Genomic DNA, 24,308 nt, shown 5'->3' on the forward strand with positions numbered 1-24,308 from the left:
TAGTAAAAAGATGGTCACACTTGTCAAACGCTATGTTTGACAAGTGTGACCAACCTGTCAGTCAGTTTTCCAAGCGATGCTACAGATCGCTTAAAAAACTTTAGCATTCTGCAAGCTAATTACGCTTGCAGAATGCTAAAAAAACGCAAAAAAACAATGCGGATTTCTTGCAGAAAATTTCCGGTTTTCTTCAGGAAATTTCTGCAAGAAATCCGGACGTGTGCACATACCCTAAAAGGCAGCCTCTCCAGAGATAAGATAATCTCTTCTTTACCCCTGATCAGAGGCGCTACAGCATTCCTGGCGGATTCATCTGCTGACTCTTCGGTTAGCAGCCAAATCAGCGGGCCTAACCAACACGGCATGTCGAGCGCTTTGGCTAAAGGGTTGGAAAGGAGACGCCCAAACAAAATCAAAGCTCTGTGGCCTTCCATGCCAGGGTGAGTACCTGTTTGGAACAAAAATAGATGAAATCCTGACCAAAGTGGGTGAGAGGAAAAAGGGGTTCCCTATTAATTATTTTCCATCTTATAGGAGAGCATTCCGGAAGCCTGTTTTTAATAAGAGAAAGGATTTTAGAAACCAGGACCGCTGGGCCAATAGAGATACCAAACAAAAAGGTTCTTTTTTCGGAGAACACCCATTTAAAATGGAAGACAAACCACGTTAGAACAGATCTACCAGTAAGTGGTAGATCGTCTTTTTTCTCCACACAATGGCGTATAGTAACCTCCAACTCTTGGGCAATTAGCCTCATAACTTCAGGCCTAAAATTAAAATTTGCCCAAGTCCCTCCGGATTCATTCCTGTTGACTTCTTTAAAGTCTCAATCTCAACAACAGTTTTTGGAGCAGGAAATAATAAATCTCCTATCCAAAAGAGTATTAGTAGAAGTCCCGTTTCATCAGAGAGGAAAGGGATTTTATTCCCCTTATTCTTGGTTCCAAAACCAGATGGGTCATATAGAACTATAATAAATCTTAAGAAAATGAATATCTTTTTAGAAAACCAAACCTTCAAGATGGAGTCTATCATATCCACTGTAAAAATTCTGTTCCCCGGGTGCTTCATGGCAGTCCTCGACTTAAAAGATGCGTATTACCATCTACCAATTTATGTCAAACATCAGCAGTATCTGCATGTGGCGATCATGATGAAGGGACAGATATGTCATTTCCAATATATAGCAATGCCCTTTGGACTTTCAATAGCTCCCAGAGTCTTTATCTTTTAATCTTAAGTATGACATTAATTTGGTACTCTCATAGTTCCATACTTAGATGACCTTTAAGTGGTGGGAAATTCCCCTTTACAATGTCATCAGCGCCTGTTTAATACGATTTCATCCCTACAGGAAATGGGATGGTTGATTAATTGGGAAAAATCCAGATTGTCTCCAACAACCCGTCAAACATTCTTGGGTCTTATCTTAGACTCTGAAAGTCAGAGGTGTTTCCTTCCAGAATCCAAACAGTTAACAAATAAAAAACACAGTATAATCAGTAATTAATTACCCTGTAATCTCCCTCAGAGAAGGTATGTCCCTTCTGGGTTCCTTTACATCATGCATTCCGGCGGTCCCATGGGCTCAATTCCATACTAGACGGTTGCAGTATACAATATTACAGGTAGAAGAGAAAATACAAGGTCATTTAGGTAGCCGCCTATACCTTCCATTAAATGTAATAGAGTCCCTGACCTGGTGGTTAGAGCCGAATCACCTTGTAGGTGGGGTTCCTTGGGTAGTAAAACCTTCAAAAACAATTTTTACTGATGCCAGTCCTAGTGGTTGGGGAGCACATCTAGGAGACCAGATAGTTCAAGGGCAATGGTCTATTAGTGAGTCAAACGATTCATCTAATGGAAAGGAACTAAAAGCAATCTATCATGCCATATGTAAATTCCTTCCACAGTTACACAGAACTCACACAAGAATACTATCAGACAACATGACATCTGTTGCATACATAAACCATCGAGGAACGAGATCAGGAGCTATCATGTTTATAACAGACAACATCCTATCTATAGCCGAGATACATCTATCTTTGTCAGCACTGCATGTCAGAGGAGTGGACAATTCAAAGGCAGATTTTCTCAGCCGTCACACTCTCCACCAATGAGAATGGGTACTCAGTCATCATATCTTCACAATGATAACCAAGAAATGGGGCACTCCCAAAATAGACCTTTTTGCTACAAGAAACAACAGACAAGTCAAAAAGTTGGCTTCATTATTCCTCTCCGACAACCCCAATATCCTCGATGCCCTCTAAGATCCATGGACATTCCAGCAAGCATATGCATTTTCTCCATTAATACTCCTTCCAACCGTAATCAGGAAGATAAGGGAGGACAGAGCAAACATAATCCTAATAGCACCATTTTGGCTCAAGAGACCATGGTTTTCCTGCCTCAGAGCCATGTCAATCTCGGATCCATGGATTCTCCCAGAGATTCAGGACCTCCTCTCCCAGGGTCTCTTCAACCACCCTCATGTGAAGGGCCTACGGTTGACAGCCTGGAATTTGAAAGGCAGCTACTAAAGCGAAGAGGCTTTTCAGGAAAATTGATTGATACCCTTCTATTAAGTAGAAAAAGAACTACAACAACTATATATGTAAGAGTATGGAAAAAATTTCTTACCATCTACCCAGCAGCTCTGTCAAAAGAAATTCCCATTTCCTCTATCTTAGATTTTCTCCAGAGAGGGCGTGACTTAGGCCTATCAGTCAGTACTTTAAAGGTACAGATTTCTGCTCTAGGAGCCTTGTATAGTCACAATATTGACGGAGACAGGTGGACAGCCCGATTTATTTCAGCATGCCAAAGGTCAGAGCCAGTCCAAATTCCCCACATACCACCGTGGGATCTTATTCTAGTTCTAGAGGCCCTAACAGGGGACCCATTCAAGCCACTAGACTCGGCCCCCTGTCATGAATCCCCAATGGCTAGGGATAGCACAGGACAAGCAAAGTATAACAAATATCGGACGAGCTCTAGGGTGATGGAACCTGGGCTGACCGCTGCCCTACGCCTGACAAACGCAACTAGAGATAGCCAGGGAGCGTGCCTACGTTGGTTCTAGACGCCACGCACCAGCCTAAGAGCTAACTAGTACTGCAGAGAAAACAAAGACCTCACTTGCCTCCAGAGGAATTAACCCCAAAAGGTATAGTTGCCCCCCACATGTATTGACGGTGAAATGAGAGGAAGGCACACACATAGAGATGATGTATATAGCTTTAGCAAATAGAGGCCCGCTGAAAACTAGAAAGCAGAATGATACAAAAGGGGACTGAGCGGTCAGCAAAAAACCCTAATCAAAAAAAACATCCTGAGATTACAAGAACCCATGTGCCAACTCATGGCACATGGGGAGAACCTCAGTCCACTAGAGCAACCAGCTAGCATAGAGACATTCTAAGCAAGCTGGACCAAAAACCAAACAACTGAAAATCAGCACTTAGCTTATCCTGAAAGATCTGGGAGCAGGTAGGCAGGAACCAAACAGAGCACATCTGAACACATTGATAGCCGGCAAGGGAAATGACAGAAAGGCCAGGTAAAATAGGAAACACCCAGCCTCTGATGAACAGGTGGAAACCAAAGGCCGCAACCCACCAAAGTCACCCAGTACCAGCAGTAACCACCAGAGGGAGCCCACAAACAGAATCCACAACAGTACCCCCCCCTTGAGGAGGGGTCACCGAACCCTCACGAGAACCCCCAGGGCGATCAGGGTGAGCTCTATGGAAGGCGCGGACCAAATCAGTCGCATGAACATCGGAGGCGACCACCCAGGAATTATCCTCTTGACCATAACCCTTCCACTTAACCAAATACTGGAGTTTGCGTCTGGAAACACGAGAATCCAAGATCTTTTCAACAACATACTCCAATTCTCCCTCCACCAGCACCGGAGCAGGAGGCTCGACCGAAGGAACAACGGGCACCTCATACCTCCGCAACAACGACCGATGGAACACATTATGAATAGCAAACGATGCTGGGAGATCCAAACGAAAAGATACAGGGTTAAGAATCTCCGAGATCCTATAAGGACCGATGAACCGAGGCTTGAACTTAGGAGAAGAGACCTTCATAGGGACAAAACGAGAAGACAACCACACCAAGTCCCCAACAAGAAGTCGGGGACCCACGCGGCGACGGCGATTAGCAAACTGCTGAGTCTTCTCCTGAGATAACTTCAAATTGTCCACCACCTGATTCCAAATCTGATGTAGCCTGTCCACCACCACGTCCACTCCAGGACAATCCGAAGATTCCCCCTGACCAGAGGAAAAACGAGGATGAAACCCCGAATTACAAAAAAAAGGAGAGACCAACGTGGCAGAACTAGCCCGATTATTAAGAGCAAATTCGGCCAGTGGCAAAAAAGCAACCCAGTCATCCTGATCAGCAGAAACAAAACACCTCAAATAAGTTTCCAAGGTCTGATTAGTTCGCTCCGTCTGGCCATTCGTCTGAGGATGGAATGCAGACGAGAAAGACAAATCAATGCCCATCTTGGCACAAAACGTCCGCCAAAATCTAGACACAAACTGGGATCCCCTGTCAGAAACAATATTCTCCGGAATCCCATGAAAACGAACCACGTTCTGAAAAAACAAAGGAACCAACTCAGAGGAGGAGGGCAACTTAGGCAAGGGCACCAAATGAACCATCTTAGAAAAGCGGTCACACACAACCCAGATAACGGACATTTTCTGTGAAACCGGGAGATCAGAAATAAAATCCATGGAAATGTGCGTCCAAGGCCTCTTCGGGATGGGCAATGATAACAACAACCCACTAGCCCGTGAACAGCAAGGCTTAGCTCGAGCACACACTTCACAAGACTGCACAAAGGTACGCACATCCCTAGACAAGGAAGGCCACCAAAAAGACCTGGCCACCAAGTCTCTAGTACCAAATATTCCAGGATGACCAGCCAACACAGAAGAATGGACCTCGGAGATGACTCTACTGGTCCAATCATCCGGAACAAACAGTCTTTCTGGTGGACATCGATCCGGTTTATCCACCTGAAACTCCTGCAATGCGCGTCGCAAGTCTGGGGATACGGCGGACAATATTACCCCATCCCTAAGGATACCAGCAGGCCCAGTGTCTCCAGGAGAGTCAGGCACAAAACTCCTGGAAAGAGCATCTGCCTTCACATTCTTTGAACCTGGCAGGTATGAAACCACGAAATTGAAACGAGAAAAAAATAACGACCAACGAGCCTGTCTAGGATTCAAACGCCTGGCAGACTCAAGGTAAATGAGATTCTTGTGATCAGTCAAGACCACCACGCGATGTTTAGCACCCTCAAGCCAATGACGCCACTCCTCAAATGCCCACTTCATGGCCAAAAGCTCCCGATTACCCACATCATAATTGCGCTCGGCGGGCGAGAATTTTCTAGAGAAGAAAGCACATGGCTTCATCACCGAGCCATTAGAACTTCTCTGTGACAAAACCGCCCCCGCTCCAATCTCGGAAGCATCAACCTCCACCTGAAAAGGAAGTGAAACATCTGGTTGACACAACACAGGAGCAGAAGAAAACCGGCGCTTAAGTTCCCGAAAGGCCTCCACAGCCGCAGGAGACCAATCAGCAACATCAGCACCCTTTTTAGTCAAATCAGTCAAAGGTTTAACAATACTGGAAAAATTAGCAATGAACCGACGATAAAAATTAGCAAACCCCAAGAACTTCTGAAGGCTCTTAACAGATGTAGGTTGTGTCCAGTCACAAATAGCCTGAACCTTAACGGGATCCATCTCAATAGTAGAAGGAGAAAAAATGTACCCCAAAAAAGAAATCTTCTGGACTCCGAAGAGACACTTTGAGCCCTTCACAAACAGAGAATTGGCCCGCAAAACCTGAAACACCTTCCTGACCTGTAGAACATGAGACTCCCAGTCATCAGAAAACACCAAAATATCATCCAAATACACAATCATAAACTTATCCAGATATTCACGGAAAATATTGTGCATAAAGGACTGAAAGACTGACGGAGCATTGGAGAGTCCAAAAGGCATTACCAAATACTCAAAATGGCCCTCAGGCATATTAAATGCGGTTTTCCACTCATCACCCTGTTTTATCCGCACCAGATTATACGCACCACGAAGATCTATTTTAGTGAACCACCTAGCCCCCTTAATGCGAGCAAACAAATCAGTAAATAATGGCAATGGATACTGGTATTTGACTGTAATCTTATTCAGAAGGCGATAATCTATACAAGGCCTCAGGGAACCATCTTTTTTTGCCACGAAAAAAAAACCTGCTCCCAGAGGGGACGAAGATGGACGAATATGTCCCTTTTCCAAGGACTCCTTAATATAATTCCGCATAGCAGTATGCTCTGGCAGTGACAGATTAAATAAACGACCCTTAGGGAACTTACTGCCAGGAATCAATTCTATAGCACAGTCACACTCTCTATGAGGAGGGAGCGAATTGAGCTTAGGCTCCTCAAAAACATCCCTATAATCCGACAAAAACGCAGGGATTTCCGAAGGAGTAGATGAAGCGATAGAAATCGGAGGTGCATCATCATGAACCCCCTGACATCCCCAGCTTAGCACTGACATTGTTTTCCAGTCCAGGACAGGATTATGAGTTTGTAACCATGGCAGACCAAGCACTAGTACATCATGTAAATTATACAGTACAAGGAAGCGAATCACCTCCTGATGAACGGGAGTCATGCGCATGGTCACTTGTGTCCAATACTGCGGTTTATTCATAGCCAATGGTGTAGAATCAATTCCCTTCAGAGGAATAGGAACTTCCAGAGGCTCTAGACTAAAACCGCAGCGTTTAGCAAATGACCAATCCATAAGACTCAGGGCAGCGCCTGAATCCACATAGGCATCGACGGAAATGGAAGACAGTGAAAAAATCAGAGTCACAGACAAAATGAACTTAGGCTGCAGAGTACCAATGGCAAAAGATTTATCAACCCTTTTTGTGCGTTTAGAGCATGCTGATATAACATGAGCTGAATCACCACAATAAAAACACAATCCATTTTTCCGCCTATAATTTTGCCGTTCACTTCTGGACTGAATTCTATCACATTGCATAGTCTCAGGTGCCTGTTCAGAAGACACCGCCAACTGGTGCACGGGTTTGCGCTCCCGTAAACGCCGATCAATCTGAATGGCCATAGCCATAGACTCATTCAGACCTGTAGGCGCAGGGAACCCCACCATAATATCCTTAATGGCCTCAGAAAGACCATTTCTGAAGTTTGCAGCCAGGGCGCACTCATTCCACTGAGTAAGCACCGACCATTTCCGAAATTTCTGACAATATATTTCCGCTTCATCATGCCCCTGAGAGAGGGCTAATAAAGCCTTTTCAGCCTGAATCTCTAGGTTAGGTTCCTCATAGAGCAATCCCAATGCCAGAAAAAACGCATCCACACTGAGCAATGCAGGATCCCCTGGTGCCAATGCAAATGCCCAATTCTGAGGGTCGCCCCGTAGGAACGATATAACAATCTTGACCTATTGAGCAGGGTCTCCAGAGGAGCGAGATTTCAAAGAGAGAAACAATTTACAATTGTTCCTGAAATTCAGGAAGGTAGATCTATCTCCAGAAAAAAACTCTGGAATAGGAATTCTAGGTTCAGACATGGGAGTGTGAACAACGAAATCCTGTATGTTTTGAACCTTTGCCGCGAGATTACTCAGGCTGGAAGCCAAACTCTGTACATCCATGATAAACAGCTAAGATCAGAGCCATTCAAGGGTTAAGAGGAGGTAAGAAGCAGCTAGACAGCAATTAAGGGCTAGGCAGCAAAACTCTGAAGGGAAAAAAAAAAAAAAAATTCCCTTGAACACTTCTTTTTCTCCTGCTTCAGCCCAAACAATTAACACTTTGTGGTCCGGCTATACTGTCATGAATCCCCAATGGCTAGGGATAGCACAGGACAAGCAAAGTATAACAAATATCGGACGAGCTCTAGGGTGATGGAACCTGGGCTGACCGCTGCCCTACGCCTGACAAACGCAACTAGAGATAGCCAGGGAGCGTGCCTACGTTGGTTCTAGACGCCACGCACCAGCCTAAGAGCTAACTAGTACTGCAGAGAAAACAAAGACCTCACTTGCCTCCAGAGGAATTAACCCCAAAAGGTATAGTTGCCCCCCACATGTATTGACGGTGAAATGAGAGGAAGGCACACACATAGAGATGATGTATATAGCTTTAGCAAATAGAGGCCCGCTGAAAACTAGAAAGCAGAATGATACAAAAGGGGACTGAGCGGTCAGCAAAAAACCCTAATCAAAAAAACCATCCTGAGATTACAAGAACCCATGTGCCAACTCATGGCACATGGGGAGAACCTCAGTCCACTAGAGCAACCAGCTAGCATAGAGACATTCTAAGCAAGCTGGACCAAAAACCAAACAACTGAAAATCAGCACTTAGCTTATCCTGAAAGATCTGGGAGCAGGTAGGCAGGAACCAAACAGAGCACATCTGAACACATTGATAGCCGGCAAGGGAAATGACAGAAAGGCCAGGTAAAATAGGAAACACCCAGCCTCTGATGGACAGGTGGAAACCAAAGGCCGCAACCCACCAAAGTCACCCAGTACCAGCAGTAACCACCAGAGGGAGCCCACAAACAGAATCCACAACAGCCCCCATAAAATTTGTCTCCCTTAAAACAGCTCTTCTTGTTGCCCTAGTATCAGCGAGAAGAGTAAGTGACATCCAGGCATTGTCAATAGATCCTCCCTTTCTGTCAATATTCCAGGATAGAATTGTCCTAAAAACAGACCCTTCTTACTAAATTAGGTTCAAAATTCCATAGATCTCAAGAAATCTTCCTTCCTTCCTTCTATAGTAACCCCGCAAATCAGGAAGAGGAAAAATACCATACACTAGAAGTAAGAAGTGCTATAATAGCTTACCTAGACAGAACTAGCCCCTGGAGGAAGAGCAGGGCTCTCTTTGTTTCCTTCCAGGGCCATAAGAAAGGTTCTGGTGTCGTGAAGAGCACGTTATCCCGGTGGATTCAGGAAGCAATTTGCTTGGCTTATTCATCAAAAGGGGAGAATCCGCCTGAAACCGTAAAGGCACATTCTACCCGGGCGATAGCTTCATCCTGGGCTGAGAGAGCAAGTGTCTCAATAGAACTGATATGTAAGGCCGCAACTTGGTCTTCTACTACCTTTTATAGTCACTATAGATTGGACTTATCTTCCTCATCTGACTTATCTTTCGGTAGATCAGTTCTTAACTCGGTGATCCTCCCCACATGACTATCTCTGAAAGTCTCTCAAGTGGGTGCTGTCGTGGTGAAGAGAAAAAAATGGATTACTTACCGGTAATACTCTTTTATAGAGCCACGACAGCACCCCTTCACTTCCCTCCCTAATAGTTATTTTCTCATAAGAGCACTGATAAGGGTGAATGGTTCTTGTAGTTAGCCACACTTAAGTTAGCTAAAAGATAAATAATAATATTGGATTGCCTACTAAAACTGGTGGGCGGTTCCTCGCAATCTCTGTAACCCAACTGTGGGAGCGAGGGGGATCACCCCTTTTATCTCTCCATAGGGTTTCCTGTTCCTAGGGGCGGATCCCCCCTCTCTCAAGTGGGTGCTGTCGTGGCTCTATAAAAGAGTATTACCGGTAAGTAATCCGGTTTTTCATCGCCCCCGCTGAATGATTTACAGTTACTAGCCAGAGTACTTGTGGGGGTTGCCTGGTTGCTAGGGAATCCCCACATGTAATCAAGCTGGATAGTAGCTGTAAATCATTCAGCTGCCGGGATGAAAACTAAATCTCCGAGCAGTCATAAATACTTGGAGACCACCCGAGCGTGCCCGGGAAAACCTGAGCAACGAGTACACTCGCTCATCACTAATTATCATACCTAGAGTGTGAGAAATGAATTACAAGAAAATCGTATTTTGTTGACCATCAAAAATAACTCAGACAGGGACCACAGACCAAACCTCCCTGGAAGGGGCGTAACTAAGTAGCTTCCTAGGTGTTCGCTGGAGCCTCTGATGGTGAGTTCAGACTTGTGCAATAGGAAGCTACCAGGTACCACTCCAGGGTGGAGTCTGGTTGTGGCTGCTGATCCCACCGGGGAACGGAACATAGACAAGCAAGCGGGCACGGCTGGCACATAGGCAGGCAGATGGGTACAACAGGAACACTGTCAGGCAGGCGGGCACGGCTGGCTCTCTGGTAGGCAGGCGGGCACGGCTGGCTCTCTGGCTGGACTGGTGGACAAGACTGGTACACTGGAAGAACCGGTAGGGACCGGTCTGCAGGCAGGTATGTAGAACGGGTAAGAACCTGTTCAGACACGAGGACCTAGGAATAAGTAGATAAAGACCGCAAGAGCGGATGCAGAGCGAAAGCACAGGAGCTAGAGACAAGTAAAGAAATGCAGGAGGCGGAGCCAAGTGCGAAACCGCAGGAGGCGGAGCCAAGTGCAAAACCGCAGGAGGCGGAGCCAAGTGCAGACAGGCAGGAGGCGGAGCCAAGAGCTGGAGGCGGAGCCAAGTGCAGACAGGCAGGAGGCGGAGCCAAGAGCTGGAGGCGGAGCCAAGTGCAGACAGGCAGGAGGCGGAGCCAAGAGCTGGCGACGGAGCCAAGTGCAGGAGAAGTAGAACCGCAAGGAGCGGAGCCAGGTAGAACCGCAAGGAGCGGAGCCAGGTAGAACCGCAAGGAGCGGAGCCAGGTAGAACCGCAAGGAGCGGAGCCAGGTAGAACCGCAAGGAGCGGAGCCAGGTAGAACCGCAAGGAGCGGAGCCAGGTAGAACCGCAAGGAGCGGAGCCAGGTAGAACCGCAAGGAGCGGAGCCAGGTAAAACCGCAAGGAGCGGAGAGGAGCTGCGGGAGGGGTCTCTGCAGCAAAGCTGAGCAGAGCCACAAAGAATGTGGAGAGAAGCTGCAGCAAGGGATAACTGCAACAGCAGAAGATAAGCTGAGTAGAAAGGAGCAGAAACGCAGAAGTGAGGAGCAGAGGTAAAGTCACAAAGGTTCAGAGCAGGCAGAGCTGCAAGAGTGCGGAGTGTAAGCAGACTGAGAATACAAGGAAAGACAACAGGGAAGGAAGCCAAAGACTAGGAGACAGAGGTAAGACTAAGTGCAGACAAGGCAATGGAACAAGACACAAGGACAAAGACACTGGGACCAGGATATACTGCCTCCTGGTGGGCGGACAACAAGACCAAGGAAATAACACAGAGAATCCTCCAGAGAGGGAGTAACTCAGAGCAAGGCCAGGCAAACTCAGAAGGAAGACACAAACTGAGCTAACACATTGCACAGGCCCAGAACACTGGGTGGAGCTGAACTAAATACTGGAGGTCTCCTGGCAATTGGTCAGGAACAGATTGGACAGATGCACCTGATTCCTATAAGAACCAGAGAGTTCAGGCGCCGCCCCTCTATACACAGAACCATGAAGCATGCAGAGAGCAGAGACACAGAACATGGAGCTGGCAAGAAACAGAAACCACATCATGGCCTGGAGCAGTGGGTAAGATAGTGTGAGAAATGCGAGGCCATGCCGTGATGCCAGCAGAGTTGTTACACTATATATGTTATTGACAAATTGTATAAAAACATGATGCGCGCGGCGTGCGTTCAAGGATGGAATATTATATGGGAGTTTTATAGAATAAATTCAAGGTGAGAATATTATATGGGAGTTTTATAGGATAAACAAATCTGTAAAAATAACTCATCTTTATTAGGTAAAGTGTAAAAGAATTGCACCATTTTCCGATACCCGTCGCGTCTCCATTTTTCATGATCTCAGGTTGGGTGAGGGTTTACTTTTTGTGTGCCGAGCTGACATTTTTAATGAATACAATTTTGATGCAGATACGATCTTTTGATCGCCCATTATTGAATTTTAATGCAATGTTGTGGTGACCTAAAAACTTAATTCTGGCGTTTTTACTTTTTTTTCTCGTTACGCAGTTTAGCAATCAGGCTAATTCTTTTTCATACTGATAGAACGAGCGATTCTGAACTCAGGGATACCAAATACGTATATGTTTGATTTTTTTATTGTTTTATTTTGAATGGGGCGAAAGGGTGTAATTTGAACTTTTATGTTTTTTTTTTACTTTTTTTAATATTTTTAAAAACATTTTTTTTTACTTTTGGCATTGTGAAGACATACATCATTACATCTTAATTAACCAGAGGACTATATTTAGCAAACGAAGAATAAAAGAATATTATCTGTACTAGATGGTGGCCCGATTCTAACGCATCGGGTATTCTAGAATATGCATGTATACGTAGTATATTGCACAGCCCACGTAGTATATTGCCCAGCCGCATAGTATATTGCCCAGCCACGTAGTATATTGCCCAGCCACGTAGTATATTGCCCAGTGACGTAGTATACAGCTCAGAGCCACGTAGCATATTGCACAGCGAAGTAGTATACAGCACAGAGCCACGTAGTATATTGGCTAGGCACACAGCATATTGCCCAGCTACGTAGTATATTGCCCAGCCAGGTTTGTCACAGGTTAAAAAATAAAAAATAAACATATACTCACCTTTCCGAGGGAGCCCTTGTAGTCCATGGCAGCTTCCGGTCCCAGGGTTGGTATCAACGCAGGACCTGTGATGACGTCGCGGTCACATGACTGTGACGTAATGGCAGGTCCTTCTGCCACCGGAGCCTGCAACGGAGGATGGCGGCCGGCGCGAGCGGCAACGGAGGGTGAGTATAGCAGTTTTTTTTTTATTATTATTGATTTTAACATTACATTTTTTACTATCGATGCCGCATAGGCAGCGTCAATAGTAAAAAGTTGGGGACACATAGGGTTAATAGCGGCGGTAACGGAGTGCGTTACCAGCGGCATAACGCGGTCCGTTACCGCCGGCATTAACCCTGTGTTAGCGGTGACCGGAGGGGAGTATGCGGGCGACAGGCAGTGAATGCGGGGAGTAAGGAGCGGCCATTTTCTTACGGAATGTGTCCGTCGCTGACTGGTCGCGGCAGCCATGACAGGCAGCTGGCGAGACCAATCAGCGAATGAATAACCGCGACAGACAGACGGAAGTGACCCTTAGACAATTATATAGTAGATGTTGGCTTTCAAATTTAAGTATTGATTTCTGCTTGGTTAAGAAAGCAGACTTTTGTTTGTTTAAGCCTGTAATATTGACTTTTTTTGTGCGCTTATCCTTAATCACTACTGATGTTTGCTTAATATGCTAATTATGCATTGTATTATGGAGCCAGTTTGTTGACTTCTAAAGCAGAAAGGGAAAAACTATGCAAATAGTTTACATAATCAAGTAATGCTACTTGATCTTGTCTTCATTTTTACCCTTTATGTAAATACTGAATGAGGGATACTTGTTAAATCCAAAAATAGGTTACATGCCTCTGTATAAAGAGATTGAGAGAGAGAAACTTGAGGGACCTAGGTTTGTTGCAGGGCATCACTATCTGTGTATTCATAGTGTGAGATCAATGGCCAAAAGTCATTAACCCCTGAAAAACATCAGTTACTTATTCAAATATGTGAACATTGGCTGTTTGCCCACTTTGATGCCAGTTCTGATGCCCAGAACCCATTTGGGCCAGGCTGGAGAGACCTGGATTTGATTCGGGCCATCACTATGTATTCTTAGTGTGAGTTCAGTGGCCCAAAGTCATTTAACCCCTTAAAAACATCAGTTACTTATTCAAATCTGTGAAAATGGGCTGTTTACCGACTTTGATGCCAATTCTGATGCCAAGAACCCATTTGGGCCTGGCTAACGGGACCTGGGTTTGATGAAGGGCATCGCTATCTATGAATTCTTAGTGTGAGATCAGTGGCCTAAAGTCATTTAACCCCTTAAAAACACCAGCTACTTATTCAAATTGCCAAAATCGAGTGCCTGCCAACTTTGATGCCAGTTCTGATGTCCAGAACGCATTTGGGACAGGCTGGCTGGAGATACCTGGTTTTGATGTGGAGCATCACCATCTATGTATTCTAAGTGTGAGATCAGTGGCCCAAAGTCATTTAACCCTTTCATTAACGCCCTTCGGTGCCCACTTTGATGCCCATTTTTGTGCCTATTTTATAATTTGTGTAGCTGATTTTAAGTGTATTCACATTAGGGCACCTCGCTGCATTGTATGTTATTGTGCTACTTATTTTTTGTTGTTAAACCTATAAAAAACAGAAAGGAAAAAATTGCTGAATAAGAAACTGACGAATAAGAAGCCAACTTCAGTCTCGTGATATATCACTTGACATCAATTTATAAGGTCAATAGATACTGTGCACTTATAAATGAACTAGCTATTGAACCTGTTCTACATTTATATTGGTATATGGTCTCCATCCTGGTATGTGCTGCTTCTTTCCTGGGCCTTAATCCTGTCATGTGGTGCTCCCATCTTCCGCCCCAATCCTGTCATGTGCAGCCCCCATCCTGCGCCCCCTTCCTGTCGTGCAGCCCCCACCCTCTGCCCTCATCTTGGTTTGTGTGCCTCCATCTTGCCATGTGCTACTCTCTTCCTGTGCCCTCATCCTGTCATGTGCGCCCATCCTGAGGCCCCAATCCTGTCATGCACTCCCATCCTACGCCCCAATCCTGTCATGTGGTGCTCCCATCCTGCGTCCCCATCTTGTCATGTGGTGCTCAGATCCCGCACCCCCATGCTGTCATGGGCTGCTCTCATCCTGTGCCCCCACTATGGTATTGCCACCATCCTGATATGTGCTACTCCAATTCTGCGCCCCCATCCTGTCATGTGGTGCTCTCATCCTGCGTCCCCATCCTGTCATGTGGTGCTGTCATCCTGCATCCCCATCCGGTGAGGTGCTGCTCCCATTCTGCACCCCATTCTGTCATGCGCTGCTCCCATCCTGCGCCCCCATTCTGTCATGTGCTGCTCCCATCCTGCGCCCCATTCTGGTATGTGCTGCCCGCATCCTGCACCATTATGGTATGTGCTGCCCCCATCCTGGTATGTGTTGCTCTAATTCTGCACCCCTATCCTGTCATGTGCTGCTTTCATCCTGCGTCCCCATTCTGTCATGTGCTGCTCCCATCCTGCGCCTCCATTCTGTCGTGTGCTGCTCCCATTTTGCTTCCCCATTCTGTAATGTGTTGCCCCATCCTGAGCCCCTATTCTGTCATGAGCTGCTCCCATCCTGTGCCCCCATCCAGTCATGTGCTGCTCCCATTCTGCACCCCATTCTGTCATGCGCTGCTCCCATCCTGCGCCCCCATTCTGTCATGTGCTGCTCCCATCCTGCGCCCCATTCTGGTATGTGCTGCCCCCATCCTGCGCCCCCATTATGGTATGTGCTGCCCCCATCCTGGTATGTGTTGCTCTAATTTTGCACCCCTATCCTGTCATGTGCTGCTCCCATCCTGTGCCCCCATTCTGGTATGTGCTGCCCCAATTCTGTGCCCCATTCTGTAATGTGCTGCCCCCATTCTATCATGAGCTGCACCCATCCTGTGCCCCCATCCTGTCATGTGCTGCTCCCATTCTGCGTCCCCATTCTGTCATGTGCTGCTCCCATCCTGCGCCCCCATCCTGTCATGTGCTGCTCCCATTCTGCGCCCCCATCCTGTCGTGCTGCTCCCATTCTGCGCCCCCATTCTGGTATGTACTGCCCCCAACCTGCGCCCCCATTATGGTATGTGCAGTCCCCTTCCTGGTATGTGCTACTCCAATTCTGCACCCCCATCCTGTCATGTGCTGCCCCCATCCTGTGTCCCCATTTTGTCATGTGCCGCTCCCATCCTGTGCCCCCATCCTGTCATGTGCTGCTCCCATCCTGCACCCCCTTTCTGTTTTGTGCGCCTCTATCTTGTCATGTGCTCAGAGGTGTTGTGATAGAAATATATATATATATCATGTAGATCTCACTTGCATGTATATCCCTTTAAATCATGTCCTAGCTTAAAAGCAAATATATTCAGCTATTTTATGATCAATTGCTCAATTTAATCACATGAGTTAGGCAAGACAGACCTTGGGACTTTCTGGTATGTCTAGATCGCCAGAGAACAGGGAAGTTAAAGCAGATGGTTCGAAACTAATGTCCCAAAATGTTGCTGACTAGCAGGATAAAGGTGGCAGATGTTTCCGAAAGTGCAAAATCAGTTTGTTGCTAGGTAGACCATAGTTCAAAGATGCCATGTACTCAGTTAAATGCATTATGTACTCAGTCAGCCAATGAAATAATAGCTAAATTGAATGTTAATTTACTAACCACTCCCATTTTATACGCTTTTATAAGATCATGTATCAATCAATAAACCAGAGATCTGGATGGAATGTTATACTGTCACTTTGTGTCAGAGTTCATTCTTTCTTGAGCGCTCAATAGATCTGATCTGATAATAATTGGGAACGCACACAGCATACACACGGAGTTAAATTCACCCCGAGCCAAATTTCTATAACAGTGTAGCTAGAGGTTCAGCTCAGGAGGGCAAACCATCTGAGTGAGCCCCTAACTCTTGATTACTACTATGGTGGCACACTTTAATCATTGGTATAGGGGAACCTCAGCAGATGATCCTGCTGTAACCAAAATTAAATCAGCAAACAAAGACCAAAACTACCGCCATATGGTGACCACATAGTGATGGATACCAGTGCTGCAGAATATATAGGAGATTACAGTACAGGAACAGATAGTGACTTACAGCTGATGTTCATTCTTATGAAATCGTTCATCTTTTCCATCTGGCCCAAACTGACATGAATTCTCCAGCCAGGACTCGGCTGCAGAGATTACAACAAAGACACATTTGAATGCTCATATTTCCATCCCCATCACCATCTATTCCCAACCTGCACAAACTCCTCATCCTGCTGATACCCCAATATTGAGCCGCTGCTGCTGTATGTGTCCCTATTACTGCCCCTGATACCCAATACTGAGCCGCTGCTGCCGTATGTGTCCCTATTACTGCACCTGATACCCCAATACTGAGCCGCTGCTGCCGTATGTGTCCCTATTACTGCCCCTGATACCCCAATACTGAGCCTCTGCTGCCATATGTGTCCCTATTACTGCCCCTGATTCCCCAATACTTAGCCTCTGCTGCCGTATGTGTCCCTATTACTGCCCCTGATACCCCAATACTCAGTCCCTGCTGCCGTATGTGTCCCTATTACTGCCCCTGATTCCCCAATACTTAGCCTCTGCTGCCGTATGTGTCCCTATTACTGCCCCTGATACCCCAATACTGAGTCCCTGTTGCCGTATGTGTCCCTATTACTGCACCTGATACCCCAGTACTGAGCCACTGCTGCCGTATGTGTCCCTATTACTGCACCTGATACCCAGTACTGAGCCACTGCTGCCGTATGTGTCCCTATTACTGCACCTGATACCCAATATTGAGCCGCTGCTGCTGTATGTGACCCTATTACTGCACCTGATACCCAATATTGAGCCGCTGCTGCTGTATGTGTCCCTATTACTGCATCTGATACCCCAATACTGAGCCTCTGCTGCCATATGTGTCCCTATTACTGCACTTGATACCCAATACTGAGCCGCTGCTGCCGTATGTGTCCCTATTACTGCACCTGATACCCAATACTGAGCCGTTGCTGCTGTATGTGACCCTATTACTGCCCCTGATACCCAATACTGAGCCGCTGCTGCCCTATGTGTCCCTATTACTGCACCTGATACCCCAATACTGAGCCTCTGCTGCCATATGTGTCCCTATTACTGCACTTGATACCCCAATACTGAGCCTCTGCTGCCATATGTGACCCTATTACTGCACCTGATACCCCAATACTGAGCCGCTGCTGCCTTGTGTCCCTATTACTGCACCTGATACCCCATTACTGAGCCGCTGCTGCCATATGTGTCCCCATTACTGCACCTGATACCCCAATACTGAGCCGCTGCTGCCGTATGTGTCCCTATTACTGCACTTGATACCCCAATACTGAGCCGCTGCTGTTGTATGTGACCCTATTACTGCACCTGATACCCCAGTACTGAGCCACTGCTGCCATATGTGTCCCTATTACTGCACCTGATACCCAGTACTGAGCCACTGCTGCCGTATGTGTCCCTATTACTGCACCTGATACCCAATATTGAGCCGCTGCTGCTGTATGTGACCCTATTACTGCACCTGATACCCAATATTGAGCCGCTGCTGCTGTATGTGTCCCTATTACTGCCCCTGATACCCCAATACTGAGCCTCTGCTGCCATATGTGTCCCTATTACTGCACTTGATACCCAATACTGAGCCGCTGCTGCCGTATGTGTCCCTATTACTGCCCCTGATACCCAATACTGAGCCGTTGCTGCTGTATGTGACCCTATTACTGCCCCTGATACCCAATACTGAGCCGCTGCTGCCCTATGTGTCCCTATTACTGCACCTGATACCCCAATACTGAGCCTCTGCTGCCATATGTGTCCCTATTACTGCACTTGATACCCCAATACTGAGCCTCTGCTGCCATATGTGACCCTATTACTGCACCTGATACCCCAATACTGAGCCGCTGCTGCCTTGTGTCCCTATTACTGCACCTGATACCCCATTACTGAGCCGCTGCTGCCATATGTGTCCCTATTACTGCACCTGATACCCCAATACTGAGCCGCTGCTGCCGTATGTGTCCCTATTACTGCACTTGATACCCCAATACTGAGCCGCTGCTGTTGTATGTGACCCTATTACTGCACCTGATACCCCAATACTGAGCCGCTGCTGCCGTATGTGTCCCTATTACTGCACCTGATACCCCAATACTGAGCCGCTGCTGCCGTATGTGTCCCTATTACTGCACTTGATACCCCAATACTGAGCCGCTGCTGTTGTATGTGACCCTATTACTGCCCCTGATACCCCAATACTGAGCCGATGCTGCCGTATGTGACCCTATTACTGCACCTGATACCCCAATACTGAGCCTCTGCTGCCGTATGTGTCCCTATTACTGCACTTGATAACCCAATACTGAGCCGCTGCCATATGTGTCCCTATTACTGCACCTGATTCCCCAATACTGAGCCGCTGCTGCCGTATGTGACCCTATTACTCCACCTGATATCCCAATACTGAGCCGCTGCTGCCGTATGTGCCCCTATTACTGCTCCTGATACCCCAATACTGAGCCGATGCTGCGGTATGTGTCCCTATTACTGCACCTGATACCCCAATACTGAGCCATTGCTGCCATATGTGTCACTATTACTGCACCTGATACCCCAATACTGAGCCTCTGCTGCCGTATGTGTCCCTATTACTGCACTTGATAACCCAATACTGAGCCGCTGCCGTATGTGTCCTTATTACTGCACCTGATTCCCCAATACTGAGCCTTTGCTGCCATATGTGACCCTATTACTCCACCTGATATCCCAATACTGAGCCGCTGCTGCCGTATGTGCCCCTATTACTGCCCCTGATACCCCAATACTGAGCCGATGCTGCCATATGTGACCCTATTACTCCACCTGATACCCCAATACTGAGCCTCTGCTGCCATATGTGACCCTATTACTCCACCTGATATCCCAATACTGAGCCGCTGCCGCCATGTGTGTCCCTATTACTGCACCTGCTGTGTGGTTCTCTGCGCCCTCTAAATTCTATAGGAACCCTCTATAATATAGTAATGCCGGGTGCAAGTGCACTAGAAAACAGTGCCCATATTTTGCCCCCTAGAAAGTAATATTGCCCTGTGTGCCCCTTTGATAGTCACAGTAACCTAAGTTCCCTATAACAATAAGTGACCACTTTACATTTAATAATGTCCCGAGTCTCCCCCTGTACAGCTCCCCTATACACAGTGTGATGCTCTCTTATACACAGTATAATGTCCCCTCACTGTATAGTACCACCCACACACTATACTGACACCTTAGTAGCCCCCAAACTGTTTGATGGCCCCAACAATGTATGATGACCACCTCACTGTAATCTCCATACTGTATGATGGCCCCCTAGATAGCCTCCATATAGCATAATGCACCAAATAGTCCACAATATAGTATAATGAACTCGCTATAGGCAGACTCTATAGCATAAGGCAGACACTGTAATAAGGCAGCACCCCCATAGGCAGACCATGGAATAATGCAGCACCCCTATAGGCAGACCCTGTAATAAGGCAGCACCCCTATAGGCAGACCCTGGAATAAGGCAGCACCCCTATAGGCAGACCATGGAATAAGGCAGCACCCCTATAGGCAGACCCTGGAATAAGGCAGCACCTGTAATATTATTGTAGGAACTCAAGGATTCTGGTAGCGTGGGGCAATGAAAAGACAGAGACCGATTTCTTTAGTGCAAATAGTGTATTTGTACCACAGCAATAACACCCAAAACAATATACTGATATCCCGCAATGAAACAAGTCCCTCAACCATATATAGCAAATCGGCAGAGTTCTTAAGGCAGAGTCCTTGGCAAGGTGAGTGTGACAGGTGACGTGGTGCAGATCCAAAACCCTGTCAGTGCCGAAAGAGTCAAATCCGGGTATGTAGTAAACACAGGGAAGTCTAGAACAAGTCCTCAGGTTAATCCCAGGTGTGGCATGAACACGGGTAAGTCCAGAAAAAAGTTATCAAGTTGATCTCAGTTGTGGTATAAACACAGGTAAGTCCAGAACAAGTTCACATTAAATTATTATACTGGTGTAGATTCCAGTAGCTCCCACCGGGGGGAGTAAATGAAGGATTAAGTGGCAAAAACACAGTCCAGCAACATAAATCCAAAACAGTTCAAAAACAGAGTTCCTACCAGGAGGAGTGAACCAAGGGTTAAGTTCCAAAATGAACAGACTAAAGATAACTGAGAGTGTAGCTTACATAGGCAAAGAATGTCCAGAGCCACGGGTAGAAACACAGTAGAACAAGCAGCTAAGCTGAAGGGGAAACGGAAGCAGAATACTCCAGCAAGGAGGCTGACACCTGAGCCGGGTTTTAAACAAACGAACAGGAAATAGGGCAGACAAAAACAGGAAACTCCATCTTAACAAAGGGCAAGATCATTCACAAGGTGACTTGGAAAACCCAGAATACTGACAGCAACCCTATAGGCAGACCCTGTAATAATCCAGCACCCCTATAGGCAGGCCCTCTAGTAATGCAGCACCCCTATAGGCAGACCCTGTAATAATGCAGCACCCCTATAGGCAGACCCTGTAATAATACAGCACCCCTATAGTCAAACCCTGTAATAAGGCAGCACCCCTATAGGCAGACCCTGTAATAAGGCAGCACCCCTATAGGCAGACCCTGTTATAAGGCAGCCCCCATAGTCAGACTCTGTAATAAGGCAGCACCCCATACTCAGACCCTGTAATAAGGCAGCACCCCTATAGGCAGACCCTGTAATAAGGCAGTACCGCTATAGGCAGACCCTGTAATAAGGCAGCACCCCCATAGTCAGACTCTGTAATAAGGCAGCACCACCATAGTCAGACCATGTAATAAGGTAGCACCCCCATAATCAGACCCTGTAATAAGGCAGTCCCCAAAGTCAGACCCTGTAATAAGGCAGCACCCCTATAAGCAGACCCTGTAATAAGGCAGCACCCCTATAGCACCTGTGCAGCGCGTTCTCTTCTTGAAGGATCAATTAATGTCTCCATGCAAATGGAGTCAAGAAAAAGAATGTGCTGGAGCAAACAAAAATTTAAAAGTGATATTTTAAAAACAAGATAGCGACATCCTTCCCAAATTGAAAGTCATAAGGCAAAATATCACCTTTTGTGTATGACAAAGAAAGCAGCTTATTCAATGAACGGCTGCATATTTTAATGTCACTTTTTGATAAGGGGAGCACAAAAAAGCAGAAAACTGAACAGAAAAAAGGAAATAATTCAGCTCACCCTTATGATGGTATTCTCACAGCCTATGAGAATTTTGATCCGAGCACGGAAACGTCTCTGCTTGACGCCAGGTACTTGTGCATGAAAATGAAGGTATCCAGCTCAGGAAATAAAGTTAAAAGTCTTTATTTATACAAATTTAAAAAGCTGCTTGACAAACCAGTGCATACCGGGGGAAGGAATGTCTTGAATAACTGGACGCGTTTCGAACACATATAGTGCTCTTAGTCCTCAGTTTCACAATGAGCAGTCTTGCCACAAGTTAAAATACGCCCCAAACAGGTGGGGAACAGAGTGAAATGATTGCTCCACAGAATAAAATTAACACTTGAATAGCATGACATGCAATGAAAAGTGCACAAAGAAGAAAAAAAATAACCCTCCCCCCCAAAAAAAAAGAAAACTATTATGAATGTGCATAACATGCAAATAATATTGTCTATAAACAATCAATAATGCAACATAATTTCCTTCTTCAAGTTCAACCCTGAAGAACTAACCCCTTCTTGACCCAGCCTACTTTGACCTTAATGACCTGGCCATTTTTTGCAATTCTGACCAGTGTCCCTTTATGAGGTAATAACTCAGGAACGCTTCAACGGATCGTAGCGATTCTGAGAATGTTTTTTCGTGACATATTGGGCTTCATGTTAGTGGTAAATTTAGGTCGATAATTTTTGCATTTATTTGTGAAAAAAACGGAAATTTTGGCAAAAATTTAGAAAATTTCCCAATTTTCAAATTTTGAATTTTTATTCTGTTAAACCGGAGAGTTATGTGACACAAAATAGTTAATAAATAACATTACCCACATGTCTACTTTACATCAGTATAATTTTGAAAACAAAATGTTTTTTTGCTAGAAAGTTATAAGGGTTAAAATTTGACCAGGGATTTCTCATTTTTACAGCAAAATTTACAAAACCATTTTTTTTAGGGAACACCTCACATTTGAAGTCAGTTTGAGAGGTCTATATGGCTGAAAATACCCAAAAGTGACACCATTCTAAAAACTGCACCCCTCAAGGTACTCAAAACCACATTCAGGAAGTTTATTAACCCTTCAGGTGTTTCACAGCAGCGGAAGCAACATGGAAGGAAAAAATGAACATTTAAATTTTTAGTCACAAAAAGGATTTTTAGCAACAATTTTTTTATTTTACCAAGGGTAAAAGGAGAAACTGGACGCTGAAAGTTGTGGTCCAATTTGTCCTGAGTACGCCAATACCCCATAAGTGGGGGGAACCACTGTTTGGGCGCACGACAGGGCTCGGAAGGGAAGGAGCGCCATTTGACTTTTTGAATGAAAAGTTGGCTCCAGTCTTTAGCGGACACCTTGTTGAGTGTGGAGAGCCCCTGTGTGCCTAAAGATTAGAGCTCCCCAACAAGTGACCCCATTTTGGAAACTAGACCCCCCAAGGAACTTATCTAGATGCATAGTGAGCACTTTAAACCCTCATGTGCTTCACAAATTGATCCGTAAATATGAAAAAGTACTTATTTTTCACAAAAAAAGTTCTTTCAGCCTCAATTTTTTCATTTTCACATGGGCAACAGGATAAAATGTATCCTAAAATTTGTTGGGCAATGTCTCCTGAGTACACAGATACCTCATATGTGGGGGTAAACTACTGTTTGGATGCAGGGCTCGGAAGGGAACGAGCGCCATTTAACTCTGAATGGAAAATTAGCTCCAATCATTAGCGGACAACATGTCGCATTTGGAGAGCCCGTGTGTGCCTAAACATTGGAGCTCCCCCACAAGTGACCCCATTTTGGAAACTAGACCCCCCAAGGAACTTATCTAGATGTGTGGTGAGCATTTTGAACCCCAAAGTGCTTCACAGAAGTTTATAACGCAGAGCCGTGAAAATAAAAAATCATTTTTCTTTCCCCAAAAATGATTTTTTTAGCCCGCAATTTTTATTTTCACAAGGGTGACTGGACAAATTGGACCCCAAAAGTTGTTGTCCAGTTTGTCCTGAGTATGCTGGTACCCTATATGTGGGAGTAAACTACTATTTGAGCACACTTCGTGGCTCGGAAGGGAATTACTGACGTTTTGAAATGCAGACTTTGATGGAATGGTCTGCCGGCGTCACGTTGCGTTTGCAGAGCCCCTGATGTGCCTAAACAGTAGAAACTCCCCACAAGTGACCCCATTTTGGAAACTAGACCCCCCAAGGAACTTATCTAGATGTGTGGTGAGCATTTTGAACCCCAAAGTGCTTCACAGAAGTTTATAACGCAGAGCCGTGAAAATAAAAAATCATTTTTCTTTCCCCAAAAATGATTTTTTTAGCCCGCAATTTTTATTTTCACAAGGGTGACTGGACAAATTGGACCCCAAAATTTGTTGTCCAGTTTGTCCTGAGTACGCTGGTACCCCATATGTGGGGGTAAACCACTGTTTGAGCACACGTCGGGGTT

This window comes from Ranitomeya variabilis, chromosome 4 (genome assembly GCF_051348905.1).
Source record: "Ranitomeya variabilis isolate aRanVar5 chromosome 4, aRanVar5.hap1, whole genome shotgun sequence".
NCBI lineage: Eukaryota > Metazoa > Chordata > Amphibia > Anura > Dendrobatidae > Ranitomeya > Ranitomeya variabilis.